Source organism: Hipposideros armiger, unplaced genomic scaffold, assembly GCF_001890085.2.
Source record: "Hipposideros armiger isolate ML-2016 unplaced genomic scaffold, ASM189008v1 scaffold_33, whole genome shotgun sequence".
NCBI lineage: Eukaryota > Metazoa > Chordata > Mammalia > Chiroptera > Hipposideridae > Hipposideros > Hipposideros armiger.
The window spans coordinates 523031-536631 of NW_017731383.1; the positions used below are offsets into that span (position 1 = coordinate 523031).

Sequence of the window (13601 nt, forward strand, 5' to 3'; positions counted from 1 at the left end):
GTGCTGCTTCAGGCTGCAGCTGTGCATCCTGGGCCCTCCCACTGCGCTGGCTTCCCACACACACACACACACACACACACACACACACACACACACACGCACATGCGCACACTCGCAGCAAGTGAGGGTGCTGGTGAAGGAGGCAGGGCTGCCCAGACTCCTGCGCTCCTGGTAACTCCATCCCACCCCAGCACGTGGGAAGCCCCCAAGCTCCTGACACTTACAGAGCCCTGGCTGTCTCCCCACCCCCTGCAGGGTGCAGGAGGCCTGGCTGAGAGCAGACTAGCTGGGGGTCTTCCTTCAACGTGGATTTCCTGAGCCCTTGCACTAAGGACAGCAGGAGGTGCCCACGTGCCCATCCTTCTCCCCTGGGCAGGAGGACGCACTGTGGCCTCCTGATGAAACCTTTCCCCAGCCATCTCTGCCAAGAAAGTACAGCCCCCCCACACCCCCTCCCCAACTAACATACCAACAAGCTCCACACTGGAGGGGGGGCTGCAGCGTGAGTCCACACACTTCATCTTTCCCGTGGACTCAGAACACCAGTGCTTACTCTGGTTCAGGCCTGCAGGGGCCTGGCCCCAAGCGCTTCCAGGAAGGGTGAGTGCCCAAAGCCCCCCGCTGTGCAACCCCAGGATCCCCCAAGCAAAGCAGGGCCTCCTTCCTCTGCTCCTCCTGTCACACGCCCCTCCTCCCACGCGCCCCAGCAGGTCCCTCATGAAGTGCCAATCCCTTGACAACCTTTGTGTTCCCACGCAACACCCGCTCCTTTTGGAATCTTTCAAAATAAAACCCCAGCTCTGCCAGCTCCTTTCCTTCCTGAAAACCAGCTGGAATTTACCAGCTTCAGGGCTGCCCAGCCTCGACGTGAGACACACGGAGCCCTGACTCTTACTGTGCACAGGCCACTGGCCCCAGGCTCCCGAGCAGCAGCCAGCTGTGCGGACAGCCCGCCGGCCCAGGAGAGCCTGGAAGGCCAGAGCCCAGGGCAGGGAAACGGGGGGCTCTGAACCCACACAGCTGCTTTTTGAGTGGGGTTTGCTGAGGTCTAGGACAGAGGAGGGTGACGTTGAGTGTGACATACACGCCCACAGCCGACCTGCTGGGCAGGCACCACGGAGATGCCGGTCCTGAGAAAAGCAGGCAGGCCACCCTCCCTGCGGCCGCCCGGGCCCAGGCCCTGATGAGAGGTCAGGGCTGCGCAGTGGGGGCCTGGGCTCTGCCAACTGATCTCCAAGGTGGGCCGGCAGGGTGGGCAGGGGGTGGGGGGTGAAAAGCATCTGCTACCACTCTGCAGCACCCCATGGCTCCAGCTGTCACCAGGGCACAGCAATACCCTCCAAACCCATGGCCTGGACCCTGCTATCCGCTCCCTGTGACCCTGTGGGGTGCCGGCTGCTGCCACTAAGGCCAGAGGGGCTGGTCATGGAGTGAGAGAAGGCTGCCCTGTGCCCTGAGGACGCCCAGCGACAGCCTGTGAGGTGGGCACAGGGAGGCGAGCACGGCCTGGGTCCAGGGCTGGCAGCAGGGCCTAGAACTTGGCATAGCCTCGCGCAGGCCTGGGTGGAACGGGGCGGGGGGGTGGGGGGCAGAGGGTGGGAGCACCTCTAGTCCGGGCCCACCCCGTGGACTCCTCCAGGACAGGCCCACCCTCCAGGGCAGACCTGGGGCAGGCGGCAGGGCAGGTCAGTTGCTTTTAAGACGACTACCTCCCCAAACACAGACAAAGCCCTTGAAAGGAGGCTGCAGCCTGTTTGCAGATAGCTCTGGGTTGCACAGCCATGCCTCGCATTTTGGGTTGGTTGAAATCCAGACTCAAACTGAGTGGGGTAAAGCAAAATCTCAGCAAGTCTCCTATACATAACGTCCCTAGGATTCCGCTTCAAAGGCACACAAGTCAGTGTGCATGGCAGCACGTGTGCCCAGATGACAGGCTGCAGCTGCCCTTGAGGACAGTGCCGGCTACAGCCAAGCGACCTTGAGTTTCGTCTACACCATCTGTTTCAACGTGAATGCCTCCATGTAACGTCCTCAGTAATGTAGACGCATGTGGTGAGAAATGTGTTGAAATATTAAATCCTCACCAGCTTCTAGGACAATGAAAATACTGACCACATTTAACAGGTGTGTTGAAAATAAACAAGGAATCCCATGTCCCCGCAGGCGGGAGAGAATGCGAGGCTTCTCGTCGAGAAGCGGGCCCGTTGGAGAAAATGGAACTGCATGCAACAGTATTTCTTCACACTTCTGGCGACTTCTGGCGAGAGGCACGAGACGAGACCACATCAGTCTGACGCAGCCCAAGCAGGAAAACCGCCCACAAGACCTGACGGGCCGATTTAAAGGGGCCGGCCGGGCACTGGTCACATCCAGGACAGGCGCCTTTGGGCCACTGTGGCACCAGCGTGGCCCCACACACTCTCCGGGCCTGGACCCCACCACCACGCCTGGGTTCTCCCACAGACCAGACCCCAAGGAGGACAACTCTACCATCACAGCCCAACCAAAGGAACCGGCGAAAGTGGGTTCCACGGCCACTTATTCCCCAGAAAGGTGACGTCAGGGAAACCAGACGGAGTTTGCAATTCAAGCCAACCGGAGCACGGGGAGAAAACCCAGCGGGATTTTCTCCCTCTGGTGAATATTTGACCCCGTAAAGCAGCGGTTCTCAACCTTCCTAATGCCGCGACCCCTTAATACAGTTCATGTTGTGGTGACCCCCAACCATAAAATTATTTTTGTTGCTACTCTATAACTGTAATTTTGCTACCGTTATGAATCGTAATGTAAGTATCTTTTTGTTTTCCGATGGTCTTAGGCGACCCCTGTGAAAGGGTCGCGACCCACAGGTTGAGAACCGCTGCTGTAAACTGAGCCTCACGTTAGCTACTGGGCCTGGCCGTGGACTGCGTTTCACTCTGCACTTGTCCGGGCTTTTCCTTCAGCGAGAGCCGACTGCGGGGCGGGTAAGAGCGGGCACTCCTGGAAGGGCTGTCCCGGTGACACAGTGATGCTGGCCACCAGGGCGCCTCCTTCACCTTCTCATCTCAGGGCCAGGTCTCAGGGCTCGCCCGACACCTGCTCAGGCCATGAAGCAGCAGGACAGCGCGTCCTGGACGGCTCACACTTCCGTCCCCTCCTGCTCCTGGGGTCATTTCCTGCACATGGTCTCACGGCTCCCGCACTGCTTCCTGGGGAATCCAGTCTCAGGCAGCCACACTCAACAGCTTCCGGCTGCTTTCAGCCCTGCTCCTGAGACCGCCTGTGGGGGCTCTGCCCACCCTCTTTACCCCCAGAAGCAGCCTGGTCAGTCAGGGTCCTTGTTTAAAGCAGCCTAGGGCTCATGCCAGGCGGGGACATGGCTTTGATGCTCCCCAGGCTGGCTGATCTGTAGGGAGAAACGGACAGCGCCACAGGCATGGAGGCTGTCCCTGCAGGGGTGCAAGCCGGTGACACTGCCAGCAGGGTCACACTAGGGCATGGTCAGCTCTGGGATGAACCCCAGCCTTGATTCCAGGACCAGAGTTTGGGGCCATCAGATGTTGCGAGGCTAGCAACACTGGGCAGCGTCGCAGTGAGTGACATGAGGACACCTGGCTCCCACCCCCTGGGGGGTTTTGGGCGATAAACTGTCCTCTTGGGAGGCGAGCCTTCATCTAAGAAAGGAGGCAGGCACGCAGGGCGGGGAGGGCCAGTGTAGGCTCAGGGCAGGGCCCCCCCACCCCACATTCTTCCTCTGGGCCTCTGGGGACCCCAGTGTGTGCTTCACTCTGCACTGGCAGCCCGACAGCCCCTTCCTCCTCCTTGGGCAGGGTGTGCCCTTGGGAACACACGGCACACAGGTGGGCTCAGGTCAGCATCTCCACCTGCCAGCAACCACCGGGCAGAGGGCGCAGCGTGGCCGCGGGGCAGGGAAAGGAGGCACGCCTGGCTGTGCACAACCGCGCGGCCACACCAGGTCTGTGCTCTGGATGGCCTGTGGCCTTGGTCCCCATCACCTGTGGGAGGCCAGAGCTTGCTCAGGCAGAGCCTGGGTGGGATCGAGGGCCACCCACCCACCAGGGGCCCCCCTCTGCTCTTGTTTTGGGGGTGGCCCTGTGTGTAGCCTGGGTAGGGTGCCCAGAAGTGCCCTGGCTTCTCCTGTGGAAGGACATCACCACGGCCCAGGGGCTCAGCACTGTCCAGTTTGGGCTTCCTGCCCGATGAGAGACATCAGAGACATTCATTCAGCTGGGACGTCAGCTCACCCACTGGCTTGGTCTGACACACCCACAGGCAGTGCACGCCAGGGGGACAGGCCGACACAGGCTCTGACCACCCTCCACCCTGTGCCTTCTCGCTGTTTTACAGAGCGTGCTGGGCGGCCAGGTTGAAACATCCGACTGACCTGCACCTTAGGGCTGGAGGGAGGCTCTGAGCACTGCAGTCCCTGGGCCACTGGGAAGACAGCCACCCCGGCCCCAGGCATCCAGCCATGGCCTCTGGCCCAAGCTGGGCTCCAAGACTATCAACAGCAGCTCTCTATGTCAACAAAGGGTCCATTGTTTTTCCCAGAGCTGCCCGGGAGTGGAGATAAAAGCTCTCTTTTACATGGAGAGCTGGCGGGAGGCCGCCTGCCTGGCCCTGGACACCCTGTCTGCCTGCTGAGGACATAGGAGGGAGCTGCTGTCCCTGGCGGTGCATGGCTGGTGCGGGAGTCCGTTGAAGTCAGGGGACTTGGTGAAGCATTTCTGGAAGGACGCGCGTGGTGTGCGCTCTCACAGGACCTGGGCTGAGCTGGCCCTGCCACCGGCTGCAGAGGAGCTGGGACACAGCACCGAGGCCTCCGGGATCTCCCACTTGGAAAACGGGCTTCTTGACTCAGTGTTGACACCAGGGCTTAGGCCAGAGCAACGTTTTGCCCAGTGAGGTGGGTGTGGAAACCCACAGCTCAACCGACATGAGGCAGCTCTGGGACCCAGCATCCGGGGTGCTCAGAGGACTCCTACCTCCGCCTGTCTACGTACCGGAGTGATGCTTCCTTATATTTGTTGGGCACGTTTTATTTTCTAAGATGTGGTATGAAGGAAAAATAACTCCAGCAGGAGACAGGAGACCTAGAACTTAGCCCTAACTTAAATAAAGATGCACACTCCTAACCACGGGCTGGCCACCAGGTCCCCTGGCCCAGACTCTTCAACACTCCAGTCGGAACCCCCAACACTCGCACTCACATGCACGCACACGTGTGCACAACCTCACTCCACAGCTAAGCACCCACTCCACCAGGACCCGCAGCCTGGGCCTTGGAGGGCGGCATGCACGTCAGGAAGCCGAGCCAAGGCCAGTGTCACCCCACCACGGTGGACGCAACCCAGGAAACTGGTGATGAGACTCCATCTTTCCTTCACCGAGTCTCCGACACGGGTGTGTCTGCACGCAGTTCGAACTGGCAACACTTCCAGTGCTTGCTACGTGCCAGGTTGGGCTGTCCCCACAGCTGTACCCCCAGAGTCCGGCCCACAGCAGTGGCGAGGAGCCGGCACAGGCGGTCGCCCCAGATTCCCGGTGGCACCGGGCGTGCCCACCCTGTAAGGCCCAGCTCCCCACCCCCTGCCAGCATAAGACCCAGCCCACATGTGCCTCCCACAGCATTCACCCTCCTCTCAGGCGTGAAGTGAGGGTCCCTAGGAATCATTCCAGGGTCTTGACAGATGGGGAGCAGCAGACAGAGCTCAGGAGGCATCCCACCCCGAGGTTGGTGTACTGGTGCTCCTGGAGGAGGGTTCTGAAGGGCAGAGGTGTCCCCCAATGGGGCTGGGTTTGGTTCCTGCATCTCCAGGACCAGCTCTCAGAGGGAGGCCGGAGCAAGAACTGAGAAGGGGCGGGGCCTTTCGGAAGGTGGGGCTTAGATTCCGCCCCAGTGGCTCTCGAGTTCAACTTGTGAGTGGCCTGCTGCATAACACTGTCACCCCAGCCTCACCCCAGACACACAAGCCTCGACTGTCCTGTCAGCTCCAGCACAGGACTCTGGACCCCGGGCCCGTCCCAGCTCACCTAGACCCCACAGGCTAGCACGGGCAGGGTGCTCAGGACGCGTGTGCTTCCAGGCTCCAGGGTAAGAGGGAGAAGGGCCAGGCTCAACAGGGGCCCGGCTGGGGTCCAACATTGCTACCTGCAAAGTAGAGAACGTGCCTCGGTGCTGACAGGGTTACATCTTTAAATAGTTTTGTGGGGACAGCGCAGCCCCCGATGCCAGGGAGGAGTAAGGTGAAGTCAGGCACGGAGCAGCGTTCACCACAGAACTAAGGCTGCGAGTATGAGAGCAGGTGACCGCCTGGCAGAGCTGAGGTGGGGCCTCAGGAAGCCGGGGGCTGCCTTGTCTGTGCCCCCCGCCCCCCTCCCCCAGCAGAGGGACGCTCAGGCGAGGCAGGGCCCAGGGTGGTGGGCCCGGGGTTCCAGTGGGCACCGCACAACACCTAGGCCCCCTCAAACTCCAGGACATGCCCAACTGCAGCCAGGGGCTCCCAGCTTGGCCAGAGGCACCGGCGGGAGCCGGGGGAAGGGGGAAGCCGGAGGCAGGGCGGCCTGGCGTCTGGGCGCCACTTGTCCTCAGTGACGTCATGTGAGGCTAGGCCCTCGGCACAGAGGAAGAGCGCCGAGCACATGGGGTGGTTCCAGGACTGCCTCCAGCGGGGGGTCTGTGATCTGTGATGGACACTGACCCCTCTACCTGGTGACAGGTGGCAAGGCGAGGACTGCGGAGGTGATGGGCACACCGCCAGCCCACCCTGCAGGGCCAGACAATCCCCCACAGCCAGCCGGGACACACGGGCTGACCTTCCGGCATTCTTAGAAGGCGGGCACCTGCTGGGACCGGCGAGGACTGGCTTGGGAGTACAGGGAAGTGGCTGGTGGTCGGGACCTGTCCACCCAGCCTTGGTTTCTTCCCACTGAGGAGAGATCAATAGGGCCCTGGGCCCAGGGGACACGTGGAACGCTCCGCCCACCTCCGGAGGTGGGACAACCAGGAGAGTGTCACCGTCTCTGTGGGATCACACCCCAGGCCAGGCGCACCGTCCTCGGGCAGCGTCCCACCTCCGCCAGGCATCCTCCTGCTTCAGGACTGAGAAAAGAAGGCAGTAGAGAAGCAGGCTGTGTCCCCATCGTCATCATTGGGCTGGGGGTCCTGCACCCTGGTGTCGACCCACAAAGATCAAAGGGCAGCCTGTGTAAGAACCGCCCTGGGGCCCAGGTGGGGACAGAGCAGGAGGACGCGAGTGCACACGCCTCCCCGGGCTTCTGTGCCCGCACCCCATCTCTAGCCAGCTGCGGCTGAGAGCTGCTCCAGCTGTGGCCCCACCCCACCCGGAGGCCCCAGACCAGCCAGATGTGTCTCACTGATGGCCTGAGGGGAGGCGGGTGGGCAGGCCTGGGAGCTCTCAGCTGGACCCCCGTGTGGTCAGCGGTGGTGCCTGAAGGCATTTCCTGAGACCCGTGCAGCCGGGCAATCGCTCCTCTCCGCCCTGATCCCAGAGCTGACCCCAGCGCATCCCTGCAGCCTGCCAGCCGCCTCCAGGAGCAAGAGGTGAGCGCGTGCAGGCTGCCACCTGTGGGCGCTGCTCTGCTGGGGACCCAGGGCTCTGTGGGAGGGAGAGCAGAGGTCAGCACTCGCTAGAAGCTCTTCAAACAAATCAAGCCATTTGCACAATCCCGACGCTGGCAGAGCCCTGGGGGAGCAGGGCGGACGGAGTTCGCATTCACAACAGCATGCGCTTGGAGGAACGGCAGGCTCGGGGTCGGGGTGCAGGCCTCCCTCTCGCCCACGATGCCAGAACATTATATTCCCCAGGAGCCTTTTCATCACGGCGGCAGAATTAAACTTCACCAGAAACGCTTTTAAGGAACAGCAAGCTAAGCATCAGGCAAGTCTGGGGTCCTGCCTTCCCCTTGAGAAGGTGGGGCTGTGCTCTGACGGACACCTGGGCGTGGAGCCGGCGCAAGCTGCGCGGTCAGGCCCCTCAGCCACAGCCCAGGGGAGCGGGCTGTGGTGTTGCTGACCAGTCCCCAGCCATCATGGGCCTGTCACTTGGTGATGGCTGTTGGATGGGAGGGGGCTGGCAGCAGCTCCGCAACCCAGGCCAAACCCATCAGCCAACAAGCCTACAGAATCTGTGGGTTAGAAAAGAGTGCATTAAAAAGAACTGACACTGAGGTATGAGCCTGAAACAGGTAGGCGCTGTGAGGCCTGCCATCTGCATACGTAAGAGGAAAGTGACTGGTGCTCAGGAGCCGCCTCCTCTACCTGGGAGGGCAGGGGGGTCGGGAGGCGGCTTCCAGGGGAGGCTGGGGCAGCAGGAGAGGCACAGCCACTCAGCTCAGCTGTTTACAGAGGCAGACAGTCTCAAAGGGCACGGCAACTGGCCTGGGCTGGACAGAGCCCTGCCCCAGAGGTCCCTGGGGCGTGACCTTTAACCACAGGCACCTACCTGCTGGTCAGCAGGGTAGAGTGCTGCTGTCTGCTGACCCCTGTGGTCTGGGTACCCTGCTCCTGGGGAGCCCAGAGCTCATAGAGCAGAGAAGCAAGGCCTGCATGTAAAAGCAAGCTGGTCCCAGACATGCGCGCCTCCCCAGTCAAGGGGCCCTTTTCCTTCGGTCCTGAACCCAGAGGTTCCTGGGGCCGGACACCCACATCCCCACCTGCGCGCCATCAGAAATTCTGTTCCAGTTTGAAGACTAAACCTCGATCAGACTTATTGCCCCAGTTATTAAAATTCTGAAGGGCAATTCACATTAGCAAATTATTTTTCCCTTTCTTAAAAACAATGAAAAACAAAAGGGGGAGTGTTTCCCAATTTTTTAATGATATGACGCATGTGCAACTGTGAGCAGCAACAGACCCCTCGTGCCCTGTACAGAGTTTCTGCTGGGAACCTGCAGAGCCACAACCAGGACCAAGCGGCCTTTTTAAAGGTGAGACGTGCACAGTGACACTTGGATTTGCTACAGTTAGTGATATAAGATACATACGCAGGTACAAATCGTTACATCCTTTACTGACTAATTTCCCCAAACGCCCTCTCACTTCAGGCAAAACATTTGGCTAAACAACATGGGATACTGTTATCTTCCTGCTGCTACAAATCAACAATGGTCAACATTCCCCCTCTTTGTTTGCAATATCCTGATTAAAGTGAAAACAATTTCAGAAAATTTGCACATCAACAATTCAGGAGGCTGCTGCCTTGATGAGCTATATTAAGCTGCTGCGGAAACACCACGAGCTGGTCTGTGGGCCCTGTGTGTGGCGGGCACGGCGCCCTCCGGAGGTCCTGGGCTGGCGCTGGCGCTGACACTGAGGCAGACACGGGCTCTGGCCCCGAGGAGCTCACGGCCCGATGTAAGTGAGCTCCTGGAGGACAGGGAGAGCGGCTGCCGCGGTCCAGAGTGGAGCAGCTGTCAGGGCACGAGGCCCGTCCTCGCAAAGCAAAGCTCGGCTCCTCCACCCGGGCTCCTGTGCAACGCGGGGGGCTTCTGGGCCCTTCTCAGGTTCTTAAGTGCATGACACAGGACACACAGGCACAAACTGGAAGACATCAGCAGGAAAACAAAATCATCCGTGTTTCGTCAATGCCTCTGTGGCGGGCCTGACAGCCAGTAACTGGGCAGAGCTGAGTGCAGTAGCCCTGTGGTGGCTCCCACCCTGAGAAAAGCACCCTTGCCTCCCGCTGGTCCTGCCGACGCCACTGTGGTCTGCTGCCAACATTCACAGTGGAAGGAAAAGCTAAAATCCAGTTCGAGGTGGAGAAAACAGACTTATTTTTTCTTATTCAGGTTCAAACTCCCTGAATTTGTGAGACAGGGTTAACAACAGAAGCCCACCAGAGCCTGGCCCCCCAAGCCCTGAGCTCTAACACCACACATGATGCCCTGGAAAGGCCAGGCTCTCCCCACTGGGACTCCCTTCCCCACCCCGTTTCTCCCACCCAAATCCACCTGTCTTGTCTCATTCCACTGGGCCTAGGAGAGGATGATGAAAACTGTGGGGCCCTCTTCCCGGAAGCACACACAGGCACACTTGTCAAAAGGGTCAGGCTCCAGAATCTCACAGAGCTGACCTCCTCGGTTTAGAGACGAGGGCTGAGGTCTTGTCCATGGTCACAGCACAAGTGGAAGTCGGGCGGGGATGATGGCACTCGCAGGACAGGTCAGTGCCCTGGGAGGGTCTTCCACACCGACCTTGGCCTTGGCTGACAATGGGCCCTGCCTCTCAGAGAGGGAATTTGGAACCAAAAGCCTGACTGAGTCTCAGCTCCTGCGAGGGTGGGGACACTGGCCCTTATCAGATCTGCTTCAGGACAAAGGCCACACCCAGGGCATCACAGCACAGCTGTGCTCAGCAGGATGTGTGCAAGTGCCTGGAACACCCCACCAACTGAAACCCCGGGCCTCACAGGAGCCCTTCGGCAGCTGGAGCTGAACTTCAGAAGGAACACTGGAAGGCTTAACTTTATTCTTGTCGTTTAACCCAAGGGTTAAAATAAGTTAAATGCCAGTATGCACTGGGAAAGCCAGAAGGCGTGATGTAGCTCTGGGTACCAAGGCTGTCCCGTCCCAGGGCACCCGCCCAGGGAGCACATCAGGACCCTACAGCTCTCCTGGGGCTGTGTGTGACCACCTTCACACTTCCCTGGAGACAGCGTGGTCCGAGCCAGCAAGGGCAGCTCTCTGCAGACTGGGCCGCCCTCGGCCCCTCCCGCCCCCATGCCTGCAAGGCAAGGGTGAGGGACAGGAGGGGCTCTGTGCTGTGCCACAAGAGGGGGCTCTGCACGAGGGGTTCAGCTGCCCCTGGCCTGCACGGCGGAGCCTCCAGTCACAGGGATGCCCTGGGTAGGAGCAGACAGTGTGATGGCAGGGACAGGGACACTTCACAAAGATCAGACTGGGTTTCTGGAAACAGAAAGCCCTACGACACTACACGTTGCTATTTTTAGTGCACATTTTACCATTTCACAGCTTTCTATCTGTCCTGTCACAGCGCGTCCAGCTGTCCTTGGGGCTCACTCTCCAGTGGAGGCAGACAGATGGACAGGACGAGGCAGCAAAGGCAGGCTGGGGCTTTGGGGGTGGACAGGGAGAGGACCCCAGGGGCTGTCCTCAGAGGTCGCTGGGGAAAGGTGGCCCCCCAGGGAAGGAGCACAGGTGTGTGCCCACGGGGACCTGCCAAAGGGCCGGCGTCAACAAAAACACCACCTACATTTCCTCCCCTCACCTTGTAAGCCAGAGGGAACTAGTCAGCAGCCAGCCCCTTCTCTGCTGGTAGGAGTTCCAACACGCTGTCCCCCCCAGCAGGTGCCCAGGGTGGGCCCTACCCAAGAAGGACAGACGAGTCAGTGTCGCTACAGGGCAGAGGGCCCCAAAACAGTTTCGGTCCAAGGTAGAATCCAGTTGGTCCCAGCGGCTCCTCGGCCAGAGCACTGCCCAGACAGTGGTCCAAGGCAAAGCGTGCCTGGTCCCTGGGACACACGTGAAGAGCAACCATTCTCAAGAAGCTCCAGGTGGGGACAGAGGGGCAACACAGGAGCTGAGCTGTGACTGAGGCTCTACCTGAGCCTGCAGGAGAAGGGTGACCTGGGCAGTGGAGGCTGTGGGTCAGGGCTTTGTGGGGGAGTAAAGGAATGACCCACGGACCCCGGTGGCTGAGGCGTGACCTGTGTGTCTGCAGGCTGAGAGCGTTCCTCAGGCCGCTGAGGTCTTAGAGGAGGTCACGGAACACAGTGGGGGGTGGGCAGGGAAAATACAGCGCATTTCATCAGGAACAGCTCCAAGTCCTCGAAGAAGGAGGCGGACAGGAGGGCCTCGCGCCTCCTGAGCCCGGGAAGAGGCCCCATTTCCAGGGATTCTGTTCCCCAAGAGCCAAGGGGCCAGCGTTTCTTCTCGCTGGGGTGGGGGTGGGCTGTGCAAGAGCGGCTTTCCTTTGGGGTTTTGGCAGGAACCTGCTCCTTCACAGCGCTGCCTCCTTGGGACTTCCACAGCCCAGGACACACCCCGAGGACACTGCAACACCTCCCAGGGGCAGAGACCACGGGCACTGCCACCCTAAGGAAGGTGGCTAACCGCTCAGCAGAAACAGGGACCCGAGCGGAGACTCCTGCCTCCAAGGTCGGTCTTCCCCGACCATCGCCCCTGCCTCCAGCTCCCACTGCCCCCCAGAACCTCAGCGAAGTCTTTGGCTGATTTTGCCCACATCTTGGGGAAGCAAACAGGCCCCTGGTGGGGTCCCCTCTACATGAGGGCCAGTGGGAGCCCCTTTGATTTGGGGAACATGGACGCTGTCCAATGACTTACAGTGCTCCCCGTTTCTTCCGTTATTAGTGAGCCCAGGCTGGCCTGCAGCCCCGCCGCATTCTGCACGGTCGACAGCCTAACGTGGAATGTCAGTTGCGGCCTCTTCCTGGAAGGCCAGACTCACCCACAGGCGGCTCCCACGGTACCAGAAGGCTGCTCTGCTCTGCAGGTCCCAGCCACACCCATCTCCTTCCTAACTATTCAACTTCAAATCTGCCTTCATCTCATCTGTGGAAACGTGTGACCCGCTAGGACTCATGGCTGCATTTGGTTTTAATCTGGAAAAGCAGTTCCGGTAGGCTGATGGCCAGCAGACGCCGAGCTGATGGGATACTAACTACAGGAGTTGTAAGCAAGTCTAGGAATCACTTTTAACACATAAGACGTACTGAAAACTTCCACAAGTAAGCTAAGAGTAGTCACTAACTTGGCAGTGCTGACCTCGCCATTTGAAAACCATATTCCCAAACCACAGAGACGCCTAGCTCCCCACCTTGGTGAGGGCAGGTGCAGAAGGTGAGCTTTCCTATGGCTCCTGACCAACACTGCTTCCCTCAAAGAAGAGACAATTCTGCACAAGACTTTCAAATGTTTTCATCCCATTTCAATCTAGCAGTCTCCGGGCTGCACACTTCCTGTGGCTTCGGTGCCCCTGGCTGTGAGAAGAAACAAGGGCCATTTCTTTGGGTGCAAAGCAAATAATCACCACAACTAAACCTCCTCTAAGGCCCTTCCGCTCCACCTGCACCCCATGAAGGGGTCGCCTGTTGCCCTTCGGCTGTTCAGGACCTGCAAAAGGTTTAGGCTACAGGGGGGAAAAAAAAAAATCAAAGCAAAACATGTTATTGGCTCCAAGATAAAGAAACAGCAAATCAAAACATACGTTTCACTAAATTTCCAGAAAGTTTATCATTGTATCAACTTCATCAATTGTTTAATGTGATTTTCAAATTCATTTCATCACATCTGGTAACATTTCTGGGTTAGGTTTTTCTCACTTTGCAAGAATTTCTGAATATACACAATGAAATTTTTAAAACACAAGCACACTGAGAAGCAACGAGTTACTCACAGCCAAATAATTTCACAAGCAAAATGGTAAAAAATCGTGAGGGTTTTTGCTTCAAAACACTGATGTTTAATGTGCCCTGTGCGGGGTAGGCCCTGCAAAGGTTAAGGTGGCCTTGGGCTACACAAAGGCCCTGAATATTGGTCACAAACAGACCACAGCACTCCTGGGAAAGGAAAGAATAATCACAGGCGAGTCTGGGGGC

The 13601-nt window shown here is 59.1% G+C and overlaps 1 protein-coding gene and 1 long non-coding RNA gene across 6 annotated transcripts in view; both read right to left on the bottom strand.

Annotated features, from left to right (window-relative positions):
• CHLSN (cholesin) overlaps positions 1-13601 on the bottom strand; it is a 99441-nt gene that overhangs the window by 5096 nt on the left and 80744 nt on the right. The window lies entirely within an intron of this gene.
• LOC109380196 (uncharacterized) lies at positions 8825-13595 on the bottom strand. Its single transcript, XR_002123393.1, has 2 exons — positions 12328-13595; positions 8825-9565 (listed from the first exon to the last, which is right to left on the bottom strand). It is a non-coding gene; the product is annotated as an uncharacterized LOC109380196 (long non-coding RNA).